Source organism: Medicago sativa, chromosome 5 (genome assembly GCF_051527215.1).
Source record: "Medicago sativa cultivar Bolivia chromosome 5, Bolivia_mono, whole genome shotgun sequence".
NCBI lineage: Eukaryota > Viridiplantae > Streptophyta > Magnoliopsida > Fabales > Fabaceae > Medicago > Medicago sativa.
In genome coordinates, this window is record NC_140753.1 from 33,718,215 (window position 1) to 33,730,820 (window position 12,606).

The window sequence follows — 12,606 nt, forward strand, 5'->3', positions numbered from 1 at the left end:
ATGATGTTTTTTAACAGAGAATTAAAGCAAGAATTCATACAAGCAAAATAAAAGACTCAGAGACAATTTTTAGAATTAGACAGGGTTTTGACACATGAAAAGACTAAAATGCCCCTAGGGGTTAAACTGACTCAAAATGACTTCGAATGCAGTTTTTGAAATGGATTTTGACATGAAATTAAAATGAAGACTTATTCCAACTATTTGAAAGGACTCACACATTTTTTCAAAGATTGAAAGAAATTTTAACATAGGAAATGACTAAAATGCCCTTTTACATGAATTTTGCAAGTAATATTGAAATAAAATGCAGAGAAAGATGTAATTGATCAGAGACAGTTCAAATGACTTGAAATGCAAGAAAAGAAGAATTGAACAAGTATTTTTAGGTCCAAAATTAGGGTATAACATTCATCAAACAAGATTGTACAAGAGAAGAAACATGGCTAACTTTGAAGAAGAAAATGCTCAGCTCCGTGCCGAATTGGCTGCTATGAAAGAAGACTTGGCTAAGGCTCATGACGCTATGTCTACTATGATGGCTGCGCAAGAACAACCAGCCACATCTGTCCCAGCTTCTACTGAAGTTATTCCATCTATCCCACTGTCTACTGTAATGTCTGATGCTCGGTTCGTTATGCCCAATGGACGCCCATATGGACTCTCAGCTTTCTATGCTCCTAATATTGCGGCTGGAATTTCTGGTATTGGAAATCAAGGACAGATTCCTGTGACAACTTTTGCACCTACATCTGCCTCTATGCCTCAAGTGACTACTGTCGTCACCGATCCTATTGTACACACTGTGCAACAGGTAATCGATGTTGACACTCCGCGGGGACAAGACCCTATAATGGAAGCTATGAGAAAACAGCTAAGGGAGTTAGCTGGAGAACTCCGTGAGGTCAAAGCTAGCCGTGGGAACGGTGTTTCTGCTAAGGCTCGTGATCTATGCTTGGTATCCCGATTTGAGGTTCCTAAGAAGTTCAAACTGCCAGATTTTGACAAATACAATGGAACTTCTTGCCCACATAGCCATGTCATTCGGTACGTCCGAAAAATGGCCAACTACGCAGATAATGATGCACTGATGATCCACTGTTTCCAGGATAGCTTGATGGAAGATGCGGCAGACTGGTACACTGGTTTGAGCAAAGATAATATCCACACTTTTGAGGAACTCGCTGCTGCTTTTGAAAATCACTATGAGTTTAATACCCGCTTGAAGCCAAATAGGGATTCTCTTAAGTCTTTGTCTCAGAAGTCAGATGAAACCTTCCGTGAATATGCTCAGAGATGGAGAGGGGCAGCTGCCCGTGTTTCTCCTCGGCTTGAAGAGGAAGAATTGACACAGACGTTCCTGAAGACTTTGAAGAAGGAATATGTCGAAAGAATGATAGTCTCTGCTCCGAATAATTTCTCCGACAAGGTTACTATGGGAACTCGTCTGGAGGAAGCTGTCAGAGAAGGTATCATTGTTCTTGAAAAGGGAGAATCTTCAGCTAGTGCACCTAAGAAGTATGGTAATGGCCACCATAAGAAGAAAGAATCCGAAGTAGGGATGGTATCTGGTAACCAGTCTACAGCTGCTGCTCAGTTACCCCTGCCCTACCAATATATGCAGTACTCTCAACATCCTTTCTTCCCGCCGTTCTACCAGCAATATCCTCTGCCACCGAGTCAGCCACCAGTGCCCGTTAATGCCATTGCTCAACAAGTACAACAACAGCCTCCTGCTCAACGGCAACAGCAGCAACAACAGGGTCCTCGGCCCAAGACTTATTTCCCACCAATACCAATGCGGTATGCTGATCTGCTCCCAACTCTACTTGCTAAAGGCCACTGCGTCACCAACCCAGGCAAGCCTCCGCCTACACCGTTGCCTCCCAGGTTCCGACAGGATCTCACATGTGAATTCCATCAGGGCGCTCAAGGCCACGATGTCGAGGGTTGCTATGCTTTGAAATATGTTGAAAAAGACCTGATAGACAGAGGACGGTTGACTTTTGAAAATAGTGTTCCTCATGTTCTCGACAATCCACTTCCAAATCATGCTGCCGTTAACATGATCGAGGCTTTCGAAAGAGTTCGTGTTCCTCGAGAGGCTCTTACTTTAGATGTCTGTAATGTTGCTACTCCTTTGGTGCAACTACATGTCAAACTTTGCCAAGCTTCTTTGTTTGATCACGATCATGCTGCTTGTTCAGAATGTCTTCAAAATCCCATGGGTTGTTGTGTGGTGCAAGGTGATATACAAAGTCTAATAGATGACAAGCACTTGATTGCCAGTGATGTTTGCGTGATTGTGCCAGTGTTTCATGATTCTCCGGCTGAAAGTGTATCTCGGACAAGGAATGTTGAACCCTTAGTGATCAGGTTACCTGGTCCGGTATCTTATGCCTCTACAAAGGCAATCCCTTACAAGTATGATGCAACCATGATTGAGAATGGAGGGGAAGTGCCTCTGGTATCCCCAGCTATAGTTGATAACATCGCCGGAGAAATTACAGCTCTGAGAAGCAGAAAAGTTCGTCCACCCTTGTTTCAAAAGAACGTGGTCACACCTGTTGCCACAATAACTCCACCAGTTGCTCCACCTATTGACAAGAATGCCAGCCCATCAGGCCAATCTATTGAAGAGTCTAATCTGGACGAAATTCTGAGGCTTATCAAAAAGAGCGATTATAAGATTGTAGACCAGCTGCTGCAAACTCCGTCAAAGATATCCATTTTGTCTCTGCTCTTGAGCTCAGAAGCTCACAGGAAAGTGTTGATGAAGGTACTGGAACAGGCCTATGTTGATCATGAGGTCTCCGTGGATCAGTTCAATGGAATAGTGGGTAACATTACTGCTTGCAATAACTTGGGGTTTGGTGATGATGAGCTCCCCGAAGCAGGAAAACACCACAACTTGGCTCTGCATATCTCAGTACACTGCAAGTCTGACATGATATCCAATGTGCTGGTGGACACTGGATCATCTTTAAATGTAATGCCTGAGTCTACACTAAGACAGTTGAGTCATCACGGAATTTCTCTGAGAGGAAGTAGCTATCTGGTTAAAGCTTTTGACGGATCTCGTAAGGATGTTCTTGGGGAGGTAGATCAACCGATTACCATTGGTCCTGAGACGTTCCAGATCACTTTCCAAGTCATGGACATCAATGCTTCTTATAGTTGTCTCCTCGGGAGACCATGGATTCACGACGCTGGGGCAGTAACTTCTACTCTGCACCAGAAGCTCAAGTTTGTGAGGAATGGTAAGCTTGTCACTGTACATGGTGAAGAAGCATATCTGGTTAGCCAAGTGTCATCTTTCTCTTGTGTTGAAGCAGGGTCCGCTGAAGGGACGTCATTTCAAGGCTTGACTGTTGAAGGAGCAGAACCCCGGAGAGCTAGTGCTAGTATGGCTTCATTGAAAGACGCCCAGAAAGCTGTTCAAGAGGGGCAAGCTGCTGGCTGGGGCAAAGTGATACAGATTTTGGAGAACAAGCGTAAAGAGGGCCTTGGGTTCTCCCCGACCTCAGGCGTTTCAACAGGAACTTTCTATAGTGCTGGGTTCATCAATGTTATTGTCGAAGATGCTGCTGAAAGTAGTTATGTGCCTACATTTGTTGTACCAGGAGGCATTGTGAGAAATTGGGAGGCCATTGATGTTCCTTTAGTCATGCATGCTTCCATGTAATGTGTCTTGTTGCTCATGTTTTTTCTTTGTTTTCAAAATAACAATCCTTTCGCTCTGCCCAAGGCAAAAGTGATATCCTTGTAAGGGCATGTTTGTTTCCGCATTGCCGTTATCAATAAAAGTTGTCGTCTTTCTCACGACTCTTTATTTTTTACTTTTTAGTGCCTTTTTCTTGGAAATAATGGTAATGCCAGAAAAAACCAAAACATCTGTATTTTCTTATTAATTTCAAAAATCTGCATAAAAAACATTTTTTTAAAATCATCCCAATCATATTATGCAGATTGAACCACAATAAACCCGTTGAACACAGTGACCCTATGGTTCCTGCAAATTTTGAATTCCCTGTGTATGAAGCTGAAGATGAGGAAGATGATGAAGAGATACCGTATGAGATCACTCGACTGCTTGAGCAAGAAAGAAGAGCCATTCAGCCTCATCAGGAAGAGATTAAGCTTATCAACCTGGGTACTGAAGAGAACAAGCGAGAGATCAAGATTGGTGCTGCACTTGAGCCAGAGGTGAAAAAGAAGATCACTCAGCTTCTCCATGATTATCCAGATGTCTTTGCATGGTCCTATGAAGATATGCCGGGTCTAGATCCCAAGATTGTGGAACATCGGATACCGACAAGACCTGAATGTCCTCCTGTCAAACAGAAATTGAGAAGGTCTCGTCCAGACATGGCCCTTAAAATCAAGGCTGAGGTGCAGAAGCAAATTGATGCGGGTTTCCTCATGACCGCTGAATATCCTGAGTGGATTGCCAACATTGTACCAGCATCGAAGAAAGATGGGAAAGTTCGAATGTGTGTTGATTACAGAGATCTGAACAAAGCCAGTCCTAAAGACAACTTCCCATTGCCTCATATTGATGTGCTTGTGGACAGTACTGCTCAGTCTAAAGTGTTCTCTTTTATGGATGGTTTCTCTGGTTATAACCAGATACGGATGTCACCTGAAGATAGAGAAAAGACGTCCTTCATCACTCCATAGGGGAGATTCTGTTATAAAGTGATGCCGTTCGGCTTGATAAATGCTGGTGCTACCTATCAAAGAGGCATGACAACTCTGTTTCATGATATGATTCACAAAGAGATTGAAGTATATGTTGATGATATGATTGTGAAATCAAGTGATGAAGAGCAGCATGTTGCGTACTTGAAAAAGATGTTTGAAAGACCAAGAAAGTACAAGTTGCGGTTGAATCCTAACAAGTGCACATTTGGTGTAAGATCTGGAAAGTTGCTAGGCTTCATTGTCAGCCAAAGAGGCATTGAAGTTGATCCTGACAAAGTCCGAGCTATCAGAGAGATGCCGGCCCCTCAAACTGAAAAGCAAGTCAGAGGTTTCCTCGGACGCCTGAATTATATTTCAAGATTCATATCTCACATGACTACTACCTGTGGACCAATTTTCAAATTGCTCTGAAAGAATCAGCCTGTTGTATGGAATGATGAATGTCAGGAAGCTTTTGATAGCATTAAAGAATACTTGTTGGAACCACCTATCCTTGTCCCACTAGTGGAAGGAAGGCCTTTGATTATGTATCTGTCAGTGTTAGATGATTCAGTGGGTTGTGTTCTCGGTCAACAAGACGAGACTGGAAAGAAAGAACATGATATCTACTATCTGAGCAAGAAATTCACTAACTGTAAGACTCAGTATACAACGCTTGAAAAGACTTGTTGTGCTTTAGCTTGGGCTGCCAAACGCCTGCGTCATTATATGGTGAATCACACAACTTGGTTGATATCCCGAATGGATCCAATCAAGTACATCTTTGAAAAGTCTGATGTCACTGGAAAGATTGCATGTTGGCAAATGTTGTTGTCTGAATATGATATTGTGTACAAAGCTCAGAAGGCAATCAAAGGAAGTATCCTTACCGAGCATCTTGCTTGTCAACCTCTTGATGATTGCCAGCCAATCAAGTTTGATTTACCTGATGAAGAGATTATGTATCTGAAAGCAAAAGACTGTGAAGAACCACTGATCAATGAAGGGCCAGATCCCAATAGCAAGTGGGGGTTAGTCTTCGATGGTGCTGTCAATGCCTACGGAAAAGGAATTGGAGCCATTATTGTAACTCCGCAGGGGCACGACATTCCTTTCACTGCTCGAATAACCTTTGAATGCACGAACAACATAGCTGAATATGAAGCATGCATCTTGGGCATTAAAGAAGCCATTGACCTGAGAATTAAGCACCTTGACTTCTATGGAGATTCTGCACTTGTTATTAATCAGATAAAGGGTGAATGGGAGACTCATCATGATAAGCTGATCCCTTACCGTGACTATGCAAGACGTCTGTTGACATACTTCGCAAAGGTTGAGTTACACCATATCCCTCGGGATGAGAATCAGATGGCTGATGCTCTTGCTACCTTGTCTTCCATGTTTCGTGTAAATCACGGGAATGATGTGCCCGTGATCAAAGTGCAGCGTCTTGATAGACCCGCTCATGTGTTTACTATTGAAAGTATGCCAGATCAGGCTGATGAAGATGTGAATAATGGAAAACCTTGGTATTATAATATCAAACAGTTCTTGCAGAATCACGAATATCCACTTGGTGCTTCCAACATGGATAAAAAGACCTTTAGAAGATGGGCTACCAGATTCCTTCTGGACGGAGAAATCCTATACAAGAGGAACTATGACATGGTCTTGTTGAGATGTGTTGATAAACAAGAAGCTGAGAAATTGATGCATGATGTACATGATGGTACCTTTGGGACCCATGCCACAGGTCACACTATGTCAAGAAAGTTGTTAAGAGCCGGCTATTACTGGATAACTATGGAGCGTGACTGTCACAGACATGCCAAGAGATGCCACAAATGTCAAATTTATGCTGATAAGATTCATGTGCCTCCACATGCCCTGAATGTTATCTCTTCCCCATGACCTTTCTCTATGTGGGGCATTGACATGATTGGGAGAATTGAACCAAAGGCTTCCAATGGACATCGCTTCATTCTAGTGGCAATTGTCTATTTCACCAAGTGGGTTGAAGCCGCTTCCTGTGCAAATGTGACCAAGCAAGTGGTAGTAAAGTTTATCAAGAATAACATCATCTGTCGATATGGTGTTCCCAACAAAATCATTACTGACAATGGTTCCAATCTGAACAATAGTATGATGCAAGCTTTATGTGAAGAATTCAAGATCGAACATCACAAATCTTCTCCTTATAGACCTCAGATGAATGTTGCAGTTGAGGCCGCTAACAAGAATATCAAGAAGATTGTTCAGAAGATGGTCACTACTTACAAAGACTGGCATGAGATGCTACCGTTTGCCTTGCATGGTTACCGTACTACAGTGCGCAGTTCAACCGGGGCAACTCCTTTCTCTCTGGTATATGGTATGGAAGCAGTTCTCCCTCTGGAAGTGGAGATTCCATCTCTTCGAGTGATCATGGAAGCAAAATTAACTGAGGCTGAATGGTGTCAAAGTCGGTACGATCAATTGAATTTGATTGAAGAGAAACGTATGGATGCTATGGCTCATGGACAGTTGTATCAAGTACGAATGAAGAATGCTTTTGACAAGAAAGTCCGACCTCGTGAATTCAAGGAAGGAGAACTTGTATTGAAAAGAAGAATAAGCCAGCAACCCGACCCAAGGGGCAAGTGGACACCTAACTATGAAGGTCCTTATATTGTCAAGAAGGCTTTCTCTGGTGGTGCTTTAATTCTTACACACATGGATGGTATGGAACTCCCAAATCCTGTTAATGCCGATATAGTCAAGAAATACTTTGTCTAAAAAGAAAAGAACAGCGTGGTAGGTCGAAAACCCGAAAGGGCGGCCTAGGCAAAAATGCGTTTCCCGGTGGCTCGAAAACCCGAAAGGGCGATCCAGGCAAAAGTTAGGGACAAAAAATGAATATGAAAAAGCTCGCTGAGATTGTATGCAACTCAGGCAAGAATGAGCGCCTCGATGAGCCGAAAACCCGAAAGGGCGGTTCATGCAAAAATGAGGTTGACAATAAAAAGACAAGTAACTATATCTGGTAAACCACCATCATCCCTTGAGGCATCTGCAACTGTCAATGATTGTCTTCATCAGAAGCTTCTGTACTTGTGAATTCAAAATTTCTATGAAATGTAGCGGTCATCATGTTCAATGTACCACCAACCAATAAAATTACCATTTTCCAAGCTTTGTAAATCCGTGGAGTTATGCCTTTGGCTGATTCTCACTCTTCTACATAAATTTGAGCCTGTGCTTTTGTTTGAAACTCTACTTCTTCTGTCCACTTTCAATGCTATATACGAAATATTTTCTTTCTATTTGATAATGTCAATGTATGAAACAAACACTTTTGAAATTTGAAAAATCTTTTCCTGTCTATTTTGAAAGCAAACCTGAGCAATAGGGTACGTTTCAATGAAACATGCATGAATAAATGTATATCAATGTTTATTTCAATACATATTATGAGCAGGTTCTCCCCATGATGATCTGTGGTCAATGGCAAGAATGAAAAACAGAATGAAAAAATGAAATGAAAATGAAAATGAAAAGCTCGCTAAGTTGAAAACCCGAAAGGGCGACTTAGGCAAAAATAAGCACCCCGCTGATTGACAACTTATGAAGGCAATTCAGGCAAAAATGGGGCAGTGAAAAGAATGTATTCCCGGTGAATCGAAAACCCGAAAGGGCGGTTCAGGCAAAAATGGGATTGAAAAATGAAAGAATGAAGGAATGAAAAGCATTGACCACAGATGCGAACATCCAATGTTTGCCCAGCACTGACACGCCTAACAACGGCGACCTGTATCCAAGAATCTTCCAAAGGTCCCTCCTCTACAAGTTTTTATTGCCCTCAGCCATGGTCTTGATACGTTTTTCAACGACGGTCTCTCCAAAGAGGATTTCCATATGAATATGTTATAGCACGAGTCACTACGTGCCCAATCTTCCAATGTTTTGTCTGTCTCTATGAATTTTCTCTGCCAAACTACGAACCAATCATGCATTTCAAGCATTCATACATGCATAATCATGCATTTTTTGTGCTCATACATTTAATAATCTTGTTATACCATACATACATGTTGCATCTCCAATCTCAACTTTCAGCTCAATTCAATCTTCACTGTCAAATTCAACTCAATCCTCAACTTTCAATCCAATCTCAATGTCAATTTAACTCAATTCAATTTCAATTTCCAATTCAACTCAATCTCCAATTCAATTCAATTTCAACTCTCCGATTCAATGTCTATGTCTCTGACTATGTCTCTTTCAATATCAACTTTCAATCCACTCTTAATTTGCTTTTGGGCCGACAAAATGGTCATGTCTATTTTCAAATCAAATCAACGTCAATCTACCCTCAATTTGTATCCTTTCAAATCAAACTTCCAATCTGTATCTTGTTATATGTCTTGTTATTGGTCAAGTGGCTAGTTCGATCCAAAGAACAGCTTGTACCTGCTTATATGCCTATGTTTCTGGTCAAACGGCAAGTTCGATCCAAAAGAACAGTTTGTACCCTGCTTATGTTTGTTATCGGTCAAACGACAAGTTCGATCCAAAGAACAGTTTGCACCAACCTACATGTTGTGATACTGATCAAGCCGCAAGTTCGATCCAAAGAACAGCTTGTATCAGTCTTTTGTCTATATTTCTAGGTCAAACAGCAAGTTCGATCCAAAGAACAGTTTGTACCTGTCTATATGTTTGTATCATCAATCAAGCGGCAAGTTCGATCCAAAGAACAGCTTGTATCTACCTGTCTTTTGTTTGTATTCCCGGTCAAGTAGCAAGTTCGATCCAAAGAACAGCTTGTACCTGTCTTGTACTTCTATTCCCAGTCAAACGGCAAGTTCGATCCAAAGAACAGCTTGTACCCATCTCTTGTTTGTATTTCTTGGTCAAGTGGCAAGTTCGATCCAAAGAACAGCTTGTACCTCTCTTTTGTCCCCTAGTTTGTCTACCCTGTCAATGTCTACCTGGATCCCCAGTGATATGGCATGCTCTGTAGGCTCCAGTCGTTTGTCTTGCATTCATAATCAAAAAGGTTGCATGGCATTCATATTTTGAAATCTGAGAGCGTATTTTTATGTCCAAAAACAGTGCAAATGTTAATATTTAAGTATCTTCGTCCCGTCAAATCAAAGACTTCGTCTCTTGACTCTCCGGAAAAAGAAACTTAAATAGGGGCAGCTGTTATACCCTAATTTTGGACCTAAAAATACTAGCTCAATTCTTCTTTTCTTGCATTTCAAGTCATTTGAACGTGTCCTTGATCAATTGCATCTTTCTCTGCATCCTATTTCAATTTTGTTTGCAAAATTCATGAAAAAGGGTATTTTAGTCATTTCCTGCATTCAAATTCGTTTTAGTCCTTGAAAATTGTTTGTGTCTTTTCATTTGATTTGTATAAGTCCTTGTTTCAATCTCATGTCAAAATCCATTTCAAAAATTACGTTTAAAGTCATTTTGAGTCAGTCTAGCCCCTAAGGGCATTTTAGTCATTTCCTATGTTAAAATTTCTTTCAATCTTCGAAAAATTGTCCCTAAGTCCTTTCAATTGGTTTGAATGATTTTTTTTTGTTTAATTCCATGTTAAAATCCATTTCAAGAATTTGCATCTGAGTCATTTTGAGTCAGTTTAGCCCCTAGGGGCATTTTAGTCTTTTCATGTGTTAAAACTCTGTTTAATTTCTAAAAATTGTCTCTGAGTCTTTTAATTTGCTTGTATAAATTCTTGCTTTATTTCCCTGTTAAAAAACCATTTTAAAATTACATCGGAGTCATTTTGAGTCGTTTTAGTCCCTAGGGGCATTTTGGTCATTTTACATAAAATTTCTGATTCAGTTTATTCTGCTTTGTTGCTTTTAATCGTCTCGCTTTACGTTAATTTTCAATTTACTTTTTCAATTCAATTTTAGTTTTAATTTTCATTTTGGTCCTTGTACTTTTGTTATTTGCATTTTAATCCTTTTTCAAGTTTGTTAGAGTCAAAGTCAAGGTTTGTTAAGTTCAAGTACACGTGGCATTGTTTCATTGGTCCATCAATCCCATTCATCACCTATAAATAGATGAGTCATGGTCAAGGTCAATTAACTAATCATTTTCACAAAAATACACAAAACCACAAAAAAAAAATCAATTTCTTTTTTCCCCCTTCTTCTCTAAACCGTAACTAACTTTCACCACCACAAAAAATACCCTAACTAACTCTCACCTCCACCTAAAACCACCATAACAACTTTCCTCCACCACCTCTAACCTCCATAACCACCTTCAATCTTCATCCCTAACTACCACATTCATCACCAAAAACCTCCATAACCACCTTCAATCATCATTCCTAACCGATCACAAATCATCCAAAATCTATTTCCAACAACACAAAGCTTTAGCTCTCGTTCCAGCATCAAAGAAGCAACAAATTCATCAATCCAGTTTCTGATTCTCAAACAATAACAACAGAGATTCGAGCACAACAACAAGGTTTCAGATCGTTGTTCAACGCATACAACAAAGCAGAGTCCAGAACGAGCTTGCCTCCAAACGTGAAAAACGTTTTCAGTATTGCTGTTCCTGAGTTCGTACAAGCATCCAAGCCGGTGCAAGAAGCATGACACAACAAAATTCGTCAAGGAAAGAAGGCAAACAGAGGGGATTCGGACCAGATCAGAGAAAAATAGCAAGGAGAAAGACGAAGCGGAAATTGAACGGGACCAGAACGGTAACAGCTGCTTTCAAGTCGTAGCGGCACCATCGAAGGAGAGGTAATCTCGTGTCTATCGTTATTTGTACTTCTTTCAAACTTTCGAACATCAGAATCATCTTTCCTAGTTCTTTCTTCTTCGAATCGGATCCGGATCGGTGATTTTTGTGGAAATTGATTTCTAAAACGTGAAAGGCTTTGAAAACTGTAGAGATCTTGAACTCCGGCGTAGTGGTGACGTTTCCGGCCACCACGCCGGAGGAACAAGCTCACTGGAACTGTACGGAGAAGAAGAAGTATCGCAGGAAAGAAGAAGAGGAAGGAGCTTTGTTTTGGTTCACGTGTTCTCAGTTTTAAAGCATCCATTCCATTTTTCCCATGCGTGCAAGTACATGTCCTTACCGTGCTCCTTCGTATGTTTGGACCATTGGATCTTGGATCCGATCCAATTGGATCGATCTAACGATTCCTGTGTCCCCTAATAGCCCAGTTTTTCTCTTAGGTTTGGGCTTGGACCCTTATATGTTGTGGATTTCGTTTTTGTGATTTTTCTTACTACTTCTACACTGCCTAATACTTTTTACACCCCTGTTCACTCAAAAATTCTTATAAAAATTCCACAAAATTTTCTATATGTTCTTGATCATTTTCTTGGCATTTTTGTGATGTTGTTATGTGTTAAATCTTGATTAAAAATATGTGTGGTATTTTTTGTTAATTGTTTACTATTTTTGTTAAAATTTGTGAAGTTTTATATGTTCTTGAGCTTAGAAATCCCTTAAAAATTCTAAAAAAATTCATGTATATTTCTTGCTATTTTTGTGATGTTTCTATGCATTTTGTTTACTGAAAATTTTGTTAAAAATATTATCACATTTTTCTTGCATTATTTCTTGATTTTATGTGAAAAAACCTCTAAAAAATTGCTCAATTCCATTCTATGTTCTTGATGATTATTTGATGTACATGTTATATGATTCTATGAATCTTTAGCTACTATTTGTACATAATTTTGATGCTTGTGTGTGAATCTTGATTAGTTGCTTGATTTACAAGTTACATTTGTGAATAAATAGTGCAAATATGCCTAAATTTACTTTGTAAATGTCAAGTTCATCATGTTGCCTTAATTCTCATTTTAAGACCTGATTCTAAGCCTTTGAAAAATGTATTAGAATGTGAGAATTTTAGGCAATAGGATTCTTGCATTTTGTGAGTAAATT